The sequence below is a fragment of the Schistocerca serialis genome, chromosome 7 (genome assembly GCF_023864345.2).
Source record: "Schistocerca serialis cubense isolate TAMUIC-IGC-003099 chromosome 7, iqSchSeri2.2, whole genome shotgun sequence".
Classification (NCBI taxonomy): domain Eukaryota; kingdom Metazoa; phylum Arthropoda; class Insecta; order Orthoptera; family Acrididae; genus Schistocerca; species Schistocerca serialis.
The window spans coordinates 472,439,280-472,451,459 of NC_064644.1; the positions used below are offsets into that span (position 1 = coordinate 472,439,280).

At 44.1% G+C, this 12,180-nt stretch overlaps 1 protein-coding gene across 1 annotated transcript in view; it reads right to left on the minus strand.

Moving 5' to 3' along the window:
- LOC126413153 (uncharacterized) overlaps window positions 1-12,180 on the minus strand; it is a 1,175,329-nt gene that overhangs the window by 792,503 nt on the left and 370,646 nt on the right. The gene's annotated exons all lie outside the window — the stretch shown is intronic.

The following is a 12,180-nucleotide window of genomic DNA, read 5'->3' on the forward strand; positions in this document are numbered from 1 at the left end:
TCTGACAGAGCTTCCACATCTCGAAGCCTGTCATGTGATGAGCCAAACACACTATGTCCGCACCGCGGAATTTATCATACGACGAGCCAATGAAAGTACATCCACACTACGAAAGTCGTCATATAACAGGTCAATGACAGCATTTCTTAAAGTTGAGAGTCTGGACGAAAGAGAACGAAACAAGCTACCAGTAAGGAGAACCTAATCTAGAAGGTTTTATTCGACACAGGCGGTTGTTCGATGGTCCAGTTGCAAGCCTTTGGGCTGTAACGTGGTATTATTATTGACTTGCTGTGTACGTAGCCCTACTGGCAATCGGGTAAATCCCACGGTTAATTGAGTATTGTGTAGGAAGGCTAAATGCTAATAGCGTCTCAACAAAAAATTGCTTCCTGCGTGCCGTTGCGTTTCTCTTTTTTTTTTTTTTTTTTTGCTCTTGCCGTAAGAAGAGTGGTAACAAACCGGATTACGCAGCTGTCGAGAAGTCGGAAACGAAACAGCCCGTCCGGCGCGGTGAAGCTGCTGCAACGTTATACGCCGCCGCGGGTATCTCGGAGCTTACCGTGAATCATGTAACCCGGCAAGGCGAGGCCTTTTTAAAAGTACGCGGCCAAATTCCCAGGAACTCGCCAACATCTAAGTAAATGGCCAAGTTAAAGAGATACGCCGGCACAGATTTCTTCTTCGTTTTCTTCTACTTCTTCCAGCTCTTTCCTCTGCGCTTCCTCCCGCACGCGCCAGTGCTCCCTGTCCGGAGAAAGGTGCGAGCCGAAATCTGTGATAAATTTTCGGGCGGCGCTGTATCGGGCGAGCTAGGTGTCCGCAAAGCCGAGAGGCCCGCTGCGCGATAGGAGCGCCGCGCGCGCGGGAGATGGGTGGGCGAGAGAAGCTGGAGAGGCAGAGGAAATGAAGAGCGAGAGGAAAGCGCAGCGGCGAGGAAAGTACGAAAAGAAGGCAGCGCCGGTTGGGCCGTGCTGCGCCTCGCGTGGCGCGGGGTAGCGTGGCCGGGCGTGGTATCCCCAAGGTAGTCGTAAAGGCGGTAGGGGGGGATGGGACGGGAGGGGGACGTCTAATGAGAATTTATGCTGTGCCCGCCAGACGGCTTGGCTCCTGCGACACACGAGGACCGCCGAGCAGTCTCGCACAAGTACGCAGCCACCGCTAGCGCAGCTGCGAGTACAATGCCATAAATACCACGTACACGATGGCACCGGAAGTGCAGTGCCGAGGTGCAGCGTGATAGCACGTAAATAACAGTCCAACACGGGTTGCTACTGTGCTACAGCTCTTAATAGTAAGCTATTACATTAAAATCAGAGGCAGCTAAAGTGCGCGTCATTTACGACGGCGGACGAGTTTAGGTTCGTTCTGCGCATCTGACTTCACAAAACACAGTCAGCCAATGAACAGAGAGCGACATTGCCAGAGCTCGACTGCAGTGCAGAGCAGGAACGAGTGTCTTCAGTTTTAGAAACATTCAGTCATAAATAAAGTAATAGAACAAAAGCAATGTCTTGATAGACTTTCTTTTATAGAAAGTTTGGAAAAAGCATTCTTTATACCAACTGCTGCATATTCTATTAATTAATTAAACCAAACAAGCAATAAGCCTACTAATTCAGGCGATAGCAAGGAGAGGTGTTTGTATCATTCTCACTAACCGCTTTTTCGCAATAAGGAACAGCAGTAATTGTTTGTTTATTATTGTACTTCGACGAAACGTGAGTAATTCATTATCATACGAACAGTGTTTGTCGGTATTTTGCGTGATGTTTTGAAGTCCTCCAACAAGTCCATGCAATGACGAGCTGCGTTAGCGCTATGTTTAAAGTGTTTGGCTGCTAAGCGAAAGGTTCTGAGTTCAAACCTTGTTTGATGCTTAATATTTTCTTTATTTAAAAACAATATCGAAGTGTCTTACTTCATGAATTTTATTCGTTTGAATGTAATTTTTTGAAATTTCTAGTGGCAACTAAAACCGACCATACAGAAAGTATACGCTATGGACTTTTCCCTCTGCAAACTCTTCAACATTTCGTGCAATGGTTTACTACACTTAACACTGCACAATAACTGCGTTGAACATCGAAACAAAATTAATTCATTTATGGGGGGGGGGGGGGGGTATCAGCCAAAAAGATGTGTAAAAATCAAATTTTTGGGCCAAATAGTTTTTGTGAAATCGAATGATAAGTGTGTCAAAGCAGTCGGAACACCATGTGTCTGCACAGGCGAGCAGTGGAGTGATGGAGTTCATAAACTGTGCACTCCCCCCTAAACGTAGTTTGCGAACTATACTATACTATGGCGCTGCTTCTCTTGGCGCGTGCACCTGGCAACGCAGTAATCTCTCGCGGGCCGCCAAGATAAAAGAATTGAACTATAGCTGTGTCAATCGTAGGGAAGGCTGCGAATATCAAAAATGTAGTCAAATTCCACTCAGAGTTGGAACAGTACGGAGAGAGATTTCCGCAGACACTGGGGCTCTTGCCGAGGTAAGTGCCTTGTCGCAGGTAGTCTGTCTGTGATTTGGCGAAGCCTGCGAATGTGAAAGCAGAAAACCTATCTAAAGTGTCTTGGGTTCCCCAGAAATATAACACATTCCATTTACACACAACAGTCATTCAATACAACTGTAACAAACTACTCCCGGGGTGCACGAAAATCTTACGGTCTTTTGGTTCCCTTCGACTGTGTCTCAAATTATGCGTTTTTGGCAGTTCCATCTCACGCACGCGATGCAGAAACCTTCGAAATGGAAGTCAAATAATGACAATAAACTTCAAAATAACGCAGTTATCAGTCACACGCCGTTTCCAAGCACGGATATTAGTAGCAACTCAAAGTAATGGCGCGTGTTTCGCTCCCCTATTTCATCTAATTGGTTGTGAAACTATCACATGACGCTTACGTTACCATATTCTAATGCTCTAGAGAGAAACATTTACAAACTAAGCATGCCTTGCCTAAACCGGATAAATTGCCAATGCGAGAAAGTATCTTAAACTTTGGAATGAAATTTTCACTCTACAGCGGAGTGTGCGCTGATATGAAACTTCCTGGAAGATTAAAACTGTGTGCTGGACCGAGACTCGAATTCGGGACCTTTGCCTTTCGCGGGCAAGTGCTCTACCACCTGAGCTACCCAAGCACAACTCACGCCCCGTCCTCACAGCTTTAATTCCGCTAGTACCTTCTTCCAGGAGTGCTAGTTCTGCAAGGTTCGCAGAAGAGCTTCTGTGAAGTTTGGAAGGTAGGAGACGAGGTACTGCGAAAGGAAGAGGTCCCGAGTTCGAGTCTCAGTCCGGCACACAGTTTGATCTTCCAGGAAGTTTCATATCTTACACTCTATCAATACACGAGTATCAATCGATTAATGACGCACTAATATCATAATAGTTGGATACTGAAGTAGGGATTCAAGAATGAACATTCCAGTATTCTGTTGATTCCCATTCGTTATAAGTAGCAAAAATTGAAAATCATATGGAAGTTGGTAGGCACTCTGGAACCCTAAAAAGATCGGTACTTCATTGAAGTCACGCCTCCAAACCTCTGCCACGTGGAGCTAGCGGGCATTTCATGACTACCTACTATATATTTGAAAAATATCACTTCGTGTCAACAGTTCTTGAAACAGTTGCCTGTCACTACTAACAACCCAAGTTGAAAATATTCGAAATGGTTCCTAATAATTTAAATTTGGTAATATATCATTGAAAAATATTTTTTAATGCATCTCACAGCCTTCCGCTAAGAGCAATGCCTGCAGTGTGCCGTCACCAACGACGTATTCACGATGCATTGCCCCTTGACTACCTTTTATATCTCTAACTTCTTTGTAGTGAACTTTTACCAAGTGCACTTTAAGAAACTAATTCTGTGGTAATGGATTTCTTATGTTATGGCGGCTGGGAAGACTAATTGATGACGATTACAATTCTTGATTATGAAAAAATGCTCCGAATTTCATAATTTGAGTTCAGTGAAAAAAGAAGATTAGCTGCGGCAGTTGCAGGGATGTTATTAAAAAACACCATAATTACTTTTATTTCTTAACGAGGTATATGCGATTGCAGCGCGCTCCAGCGGTGGTTGTCACCTGCATCTACCTCGCAGAACGCCCTGTTTACGAAATGAACGGGCGTAAAATTTTTACGTTATCTCTACGAAAATGCACATTTGCTCCCTTGTCCACATGCTAGTTATGTTGTTCTGTCTGTACTATACATAAATAAAACCGTCACCATCATAGACATGTTATAAGGCAAAGAAAAAGCTACATCCATTCATCGGCTTATAAAAGTTCTATTATAGATAGTGCGGTATAAATTGTTATTTTATGTTTGTTGCTATTATCTGTACTTCCACCGTCGGAGGGTGACACAGAATTTAAAGTTCCACCGCCACACCTTCAACGTGCTATGCTCGGCTGTTATTCAGCCGTTGCTTTGAGTCTCCTCCCACTTGTCCACCGAGACAGTTGGACCGGAATTGAACCGGTGACGCTGTATACTAGTAAACTGCCACAAAAAATGTTGCTATTAAGCAGCAAAGCCTTTACAAAATGTAACATAAGAAACTCAAAACAATAAAGTGCAAGCTGTTTTGTAAATGAAACCAATTGAACAAACCCTATTCTCAGAAATACCGCACTTATATTTACGTAACATCGAATATTATATAATATACTTTTATTAAACTAGTAAGAAAGTATCAGAACCTATTAGAAAACGCGAAAGCTAGTAACACGATTATTTTGATTAAGTGGAGCGAGAACCAGCAACATTATCATTTGCGACGCTACTCATTGCACTATACCGACCATGAAGTTGATCATACTTTGCATATTACTGTGTACAGAAAGCTTTGATAGTAGATATATTATTAACTGAAGTTTAATTATATCAAACTGCAACAAGGACATCGCATTTGTAATAGATCTCAGTGTGCTGTTGCCTTGAAACGGCATACTTTCATAATACACAGGTTACAGTAATACTTTAACCACCAATATGAGGGTTCCCGCCATTTTATTATAACAAATAATACAATGAACGACGGGTTTCGACAGATTTTCATGTTACTGATGCTTAGAAACGGCATACATACAGACGAGCTTCAAATGAAAGCCAATATATCGTCTCGCGAGTCTGTACTGAAGACAGTGAGCACGTGATGTAGGTGGCGTTCTTCCATCTCACTGGGCAACGTTCAAACGCATGTTCAGAATATGACATGTTAGATATTGCTCTGTACGTTCGGAAAGGCTCCCCAACGTGCATTTCTACCCCGTGACGTCAAAAACTCGGCACGCTCAACGTTCGAATGCACGGTCCGTGTGCTGACGGCTTTACCTCAGATCAATCTCGGTAACAAAGGTAACATGGGGCGAAAGAGTACTAGAAGAAAAGGACAAAAAGAACCCAAATTCCATAAGTCCCTCCAGATCCTTGAGCGTCATGCACTCCGCCTCGATTCCGTATACGCCTCCCGTCCCCCACGCGGATCCTCTATGATCTCTTTCCTTTCCCCCATCTGCTCCTATGCCTCGAACATATCCGCATCCTCTACACCTCCCACCGCCTTGAACCCTCTCATCCCCTGGTTGCTCCTCTCCTCTCCCATCCCCGCCCCCTGCCACGTCTTCACTGTTGTGTCCCCCCTACCCTACATCTCAACACCCTACATCTCCTTTCCCAAGGTGGCTTCCATCAACTCCCCCTCCCGGATGATGTCCTCTCTCCCTCCATTTATCCCTCCTATCAACTCTGATCCTCACTCCCCCTCCTTTCCTCTGTCCTTTTCCCAGGCTCCCTCTCCCCCCCTTCCATCCTCTTTCTTCCCCACCTCCCCTCTCTTTGCCCCCTTCTCTCCCCCAAGTCCTTTTACATTTCCCTCCTCTGCCTCCTCTCATTCGCTCTCGCGTCTGCCCTTCTCCCCCTTTTATTAGTCCTCTCCCTCCTTGGTTCCCCCCCCTTTTTTTGTTTTTTTTCCTTCCTCCCTCCTTGTTCTTCCCCCTCCTCCAGGTCCCCCCCCCCCCCCCCCCCAATCTGCCTTTGGCTCGGGAGTGTCATCTTTGTGCCGCCACTTTCGTGCAGTGTTCTACAGTGAGTGTTTTACAGTGTTACAGTGAGTGTTGCGTTTTCTGGGAAGTGTTGCGAGCGGCCATCATACTGTCGCTGGGTGTGCCTTTTATCTCTTGTGTACAGAAACCAGACTGTCGCCGTGTTTCTTTAATTGTGAGTGTACTATGTTACTTGTCTGATTCCTGTGTCTTTTATTAACGTTGCCAACCCCTTTTGCTTTCTGTTTTAACTTTCCGCATTTTCCCGCCATTTTACACTTGACGTCACCGTTTTATCGCCTGTTTTTCTTGTTTCTTTTCTTCTTCCATTTTTTTAAAATAAAAGTCTGTAGGCTGTAGAGCAGCGTACTAAGCTGCTGCCAGCCCGCCCCCTTCGGGGGAATTGAAAATCAATAAAGGAAAAAAAAAGACAAAATGAAACAACGAGCAAATAGAGGAACTGAAGATGGCATGCAATCATAGTTGGTCAACGCAAGAACAAAAAATAATAATAATGAAAAATAAGCGAAACTAGAGTGTCACACAGTGGTCGTTTTCGCGACTAATTGCTGTACTTATGACATTACCAATTTTTTCGGAGAGGAAATAACAACAACTGCTGTAAAGATGATAGCAGCGAGCCCTGCCCCTGGTCTCCGGCGTATAGGAGCGAAAGCAATAGCAGTCGGCGGCAGCAGCTATTAGACAGTATGTGAGAGAGCTCTCTGGTCTTATCGCGCCAGCTCTTCACACACTCGGGCTGCCGTTCCCCTTAGAGAGTAGCCTACAGCCTCGAAGATCGCCCGCCGCTGCCTTCCCTTGGGACCTACGAAAACGACCCAACAGCTACCAGCGGTCTCAGCTTGGCTAACGCCGCCCCATCTGTTCACCAACTGTACCTCAGGACTAACTAGTCCCCATAATGTATGACTTCTGCGCTTATTCTGAAATGGGTAATGTGTGTGTGTGTGTGTGTGTGTGTGTGAATTCCTAAGGGACCAAACTGCTGAGGTCATCGGTCAGTGTGTAATGTACGCAACATGCGTGTATGCATGTATACTGCCAATAACATTCTACTCATTTACATGCTTGCATAGTCGCAGTCTACAGACCTGTATTCACAATCGTAGAGCTAAGTCAAATGCTGATAATGGTAAGTGCACACTTCGATTATAAGGTAATTCAGCTGCCCCTACCGATGAATTTTATACAACCCGCAACACCTTCAAAAACCGTGAGTAACATTTTCATATTTTCTCGCTCGTTTCTGTAGAACTACTAGTCCTACAGAAAAAAATGAACTGGATCTTGTTGTAGTACATTTAATATAGTTAAATTTTGTACTGGGGTAAGTTTTCGCTGGAGACCATGATTTTCGTGTTATTGAAGAAAACAGCGTTTAAAGGTCAATTTTGTACGTTCTTCTTGAATAATTCGACAACAATGGGCTCTATTGAAAACATATCCCTGTACAAAAGTTAAGTACATTAAATTTAACAAAAAGGTCCTGTTCATTCTTTCTGTACACTAAGTCTGCACATAGCGAGCGAGAGAATATGAAAGTCTTGTGTATGGTACTTGAAAGTATTGCAGGTTGCATAAAACCCGACACTAGGACAGCTACTTATCGTGAAAATCACATTGTCGAAGTTGAGGAAACTTTGTTGCTATTATAGTTCTCAATACAATTGCATGACAGACTATTATCTCAAATTTTGTGATGACCACTTTTCTAATGATGTATTACTCTGAATTCCAGTTTCTTTTTAGTTACGCTATAACGATGTTCTAAGGATTAACGAAAATAAATTAACATATTGGGACATCTAAATACCTTGTTGTTGTACAACAGAAGGTTTTACTCTGAGATTCTTTTCAGCTTTCCTTTGTTACTAATTATTTAAATGATATTTGCGGGGGGGGGGGGGGGGCAGATGAAGTGTAACTGTGGATGTGGTGTCACCCCCGGACACCACATTTGCTAGGTGGTAGCCTTTAAATCGGCCGCGGTCCGTTAGTATACGTCGGACCCGCGTGTCGCCACTATCAGTGATTGCAGACCGAGCGCCGCCACACGGCAGGTCTAGTCTAGAGAGACTCCCTAGCACCCGCCCCAGTTGTACAGCCAACTTTGCTAGCGATGGTTCACTGTCTACATACGCTCTCATTTGCAGAGACGACAGTTTAGCATAGCCTTCAGCTACGTCACTTGCTACGACCTAGCAAGGCGCCATATTCAGTTACTATAATTACTTCAAGAATGTATTCTGAACAGATAATATTGTGAATCATGTACCGTCAAGAGCGACGTTCATCATTAATGGATTAAAGTTAAATATCAAACTAATTACGTCCGCTTTCGGAATTCTCATTCCTTGTCATGTTCCAGACCTCACGTCAGTATAGTTCTTCCCTCTTCACGCCAGCCTGCGTGAGCTAAACCGCGTGCATTTCGGCCTCCATTCGTAACACGGTGTTGGTTCTTCTGCTAACACAAAAGTGGACATGGATAATAAGCGGTGACAGTTGTGTACATTCTAAAGAGAAGCAAAAAAATTCCTATCCAGTCTGCCGAGTGCTGTTTGCAAGTGCGATGCACTCAGCCCATGTGAGGCAAACTGACGAGCTACTAGATCGAGAAGTAGCGACTACAGTCCCGTAAACTGACATACGGCTGGGAGAGGGGTGCGCTGACCACATGCCCCTCCATATGGGCATCCAGTGATGCCTGTGGGTTGAGATTGACGCGACGGCCGGTCGGTACCGCTAGGCCTTCATGGCCTGTTCGGGCGGAGTAAAAGTAGCAAAAAAAATTCCAGAGAGGGTTTGTATGTCACTTAGATACTCTCTCCTAACGGAGGCGACAAAGATGAAACATGTTTTGAGGGCCACTCTAAATCACGAACAAATTGTGACCCTCATCAGAAGTGAAGCCTGGATCCGCAACTGTGGACTGAAGAAACAAAGAAAGAGAATTCAAACACATAAAAAAAATGAGAGCTGCATGGGAACTCAGAAAATTGGATCACTCTGCTTTGCATGATCCAACTGCACCAAATAATAATAATAATAATAATAATAATAATAATAAAATTTGCCAGCTAATGACCAACATATACGGACGTCACATAAAATTTGTCCTATTTCCAACTTCACAACAGACTAATAATCCATGAACTCTATGTTATTCGAAAATCCACCATAGATAATCATTTTCCGAAATGCCTTGGGTTTACACTGGATCGCACATTTTCATTCAAGAAACTGCCGACAAATATTGCCGGAAAACTCAGAATCAGAAAGAACATTGTTGTGCAGAAACCGTGTACCCTCACCTGGCTGTGCAAGACCCATACTTCCCGAAACAGCACTTTTCTATTTTTCTACTGCGCGGAATATTGTGCTACTGTCTCTTTAAACAGCCACCACACCAACCTGATTGACATCATTAAGCCACGTTGTCTGTCGGAAATCCCTCCACTAGATCTCTGAAAAAACCATGCTCTCTTGAGAGAGTATACAAGAAATTTTTCGCAGTCTGCAACTTCCATTCCATTTATCACGAGAACTACTGAGATTGAGGCTGAAATGTAGAAGACCGCCTATAAGGGAAACAGAAACACTGAGTCATAGCGACGATAACCCATTAGAGTATAAGCGCAAGTGGAGAAACACGTTTCCACAACCTCATCTAGAAGGTGCATCTACAGAAGAAACTCTCCAACAAGGGTTGGAACTATTGCGCTAGGAATGGATTACGCTGAACAAAATCCGAACTTGTCATGGAACAGACGCTGATTCTCTTGACAAATGGAGCATTTTCAGACATCTTCATCCAGCTGCAGCGCGTCCCAATAAACTGTCAACAATATTTTGTTGGAGTGTGGACTTCGAGCGTATCAAGAGGAAACAATTACTTTTTAAGAGGTAATTCCGCAGCTCTGATTTAAACTCGCCGCCTAGATATCAACTTATGAAAAGTTTAAAATGGTTTTCGTCTAATATTTTCCAATAATACACATTTGCTCTTGTTTTCTAAATCTGATAACTCTAACTATTCATTTTGTACTTACTGCCATTTTGTCATTCACGACATATATATATATATAGTGTGTGTGTGTGTGTGTGTGTGTGTGTAGCTTTCGTTCATTTCAGTATCAGTTGCGATTCAATATAGACGATTACCTGCACCTTCAGATCTTAAAAAAAAAACAAAAAAAAAAACTGAACAAATCGACACAGATATAGAAAGATCGAAGCTACGCTGCTATTTAATTTAATATACACAATTATTTGATATGGCAGAAGATATCAGTGATAAGATTCATCGATGACACTGCTGCCCTCCATGAAGCTGAGCAAGAAATACAGGACCCGTTGAATAGAATGAACAGCCTAGTGAGGACAGGCCGTTGTGGCCGAGCGGTTCTAGGTGCTTCAGTCCGGAACCGCGCTGCTGCTACGGTCGCAAGTTCGAATCCTGCCTCGGGCATGGATGTGTGTGATGTCCTCAGGTTAGTTAGGTTTAAGTAGTTCTAGGTCTAGGGGACTGATGACCTCAGATGTCAAGTGCCATAGTGCTCAGAGCCATTTGAACCATTTGAGCCATCAAAGCTGGGGACCAAGTAGCAGATGACGTGAAGGAACTGTGCTGTCTTGAATGAAAAATAAACGCATGGCGGATGAAGCAAATAGGACGTAAGCAGCAAACTAGCACAGGTAGAGAGATAATTCATCGCCAAAAGAGCCTACTAGTATCAGATATAGACCTCAGCTGGAGAAACACATTTACGAGTTTACATGCTTGGAGTACTACACTGTATGCAAGAGAATCATAAACTAGCAGGTTCTCCGCAGAACTTTGGCCAGACAAAGGAATACGTGGAAAGCACTTACTTGAAAAGAGGATAGAACGATAGGACATGCGTTAAGACACCAGGGAATAACTTTTATGGTACTACAGGGAACCGTAAGAGTGCAAAAGTTTTAAGGAAAGCAGAGATTAGAATGTACAGGGTGTCTAATACTTAATACCAAAAACTAACACGGATGAAAGTATACAACAGAAGCGAAAGCGTTCCAATAACCAAAGGTCCGTTTTCACGATAGCTGCGAATGTGGGGTTACTAGTAGCCACTGACTTCAATATCAGTATTAGTCTAGTTAGCACAACTGTATTTCAAATGCACATTTTTCAATGAGATGCAACGTAATTGGGCTCAAATTTCAATTCCAACTGCAACACGTCCAATCCAGGAAATGTACTGGCGGTCCGTTTGGCTAGAGAGGCAGGTACTTACACCCCCCCCCCCCCCCCAATTCCCTTTCATGATTCCAGGTGCAGATATGCGGACACACATCATATCTCTCTTTGCCCAAAAGTGCAATGACATCTGGTGTGCTACTGCTCTTAGTGATAAGCCTGCACAATCAAGGAGACTACTGCTGTTTGGCGCTCTCTTCCGCTCCCTTCAGAAGGGGTCCACTGTCTTACGCCGTCTACGCATCGGTCATACTAGGCTCACCCACTGTTTTCTCTTGCGTAACAAGCCATCCCCTCCACCGTGCCTGTGACGCCAGACAGTGTTGGAACGTCCCCTTCCTTTGGCCCTTCATACTAAGTATAGCCTTTCAGATTCCTCGTTTTTAATATTAGCAGACGATTCACCGATGGTTGAACTGGTCCTCGGTTTCTGCGTGAGAGTGGTTTTCATTTTCAGTTATGAAGTTTTGCTTTACTCCTGGGGCAGGGGCAGGGTGGTTGTGGTTGGGGCTTCTCTTCGTGTTTTCTAGTTCTGGAGCCCATGACCATTCCCCTGTGCAAAGACTGCTCTTTTATCCCTCTGTTTTTCCAGTTTTTAGATTTGGTGTACCCTTTTATACCTTGTACTTTGCGTGTTTTAATTCCCTCGCTTTATAGTCTGCCCCTCTGGCCGGATCCGCCCACTTTTAGTGGACCCTCTATGTTAAGCAAGTAACTTTTGAACCTCGGGACTGACGGCCTCGACATTTAGTCCCATAACCCCCCACCCCCTCAATCAATCAATCAGCAACAACTCCAACGACTTCCTTTCCACCTATTCCGTCAAATTTCAGAGGAACTAACTGTGCTT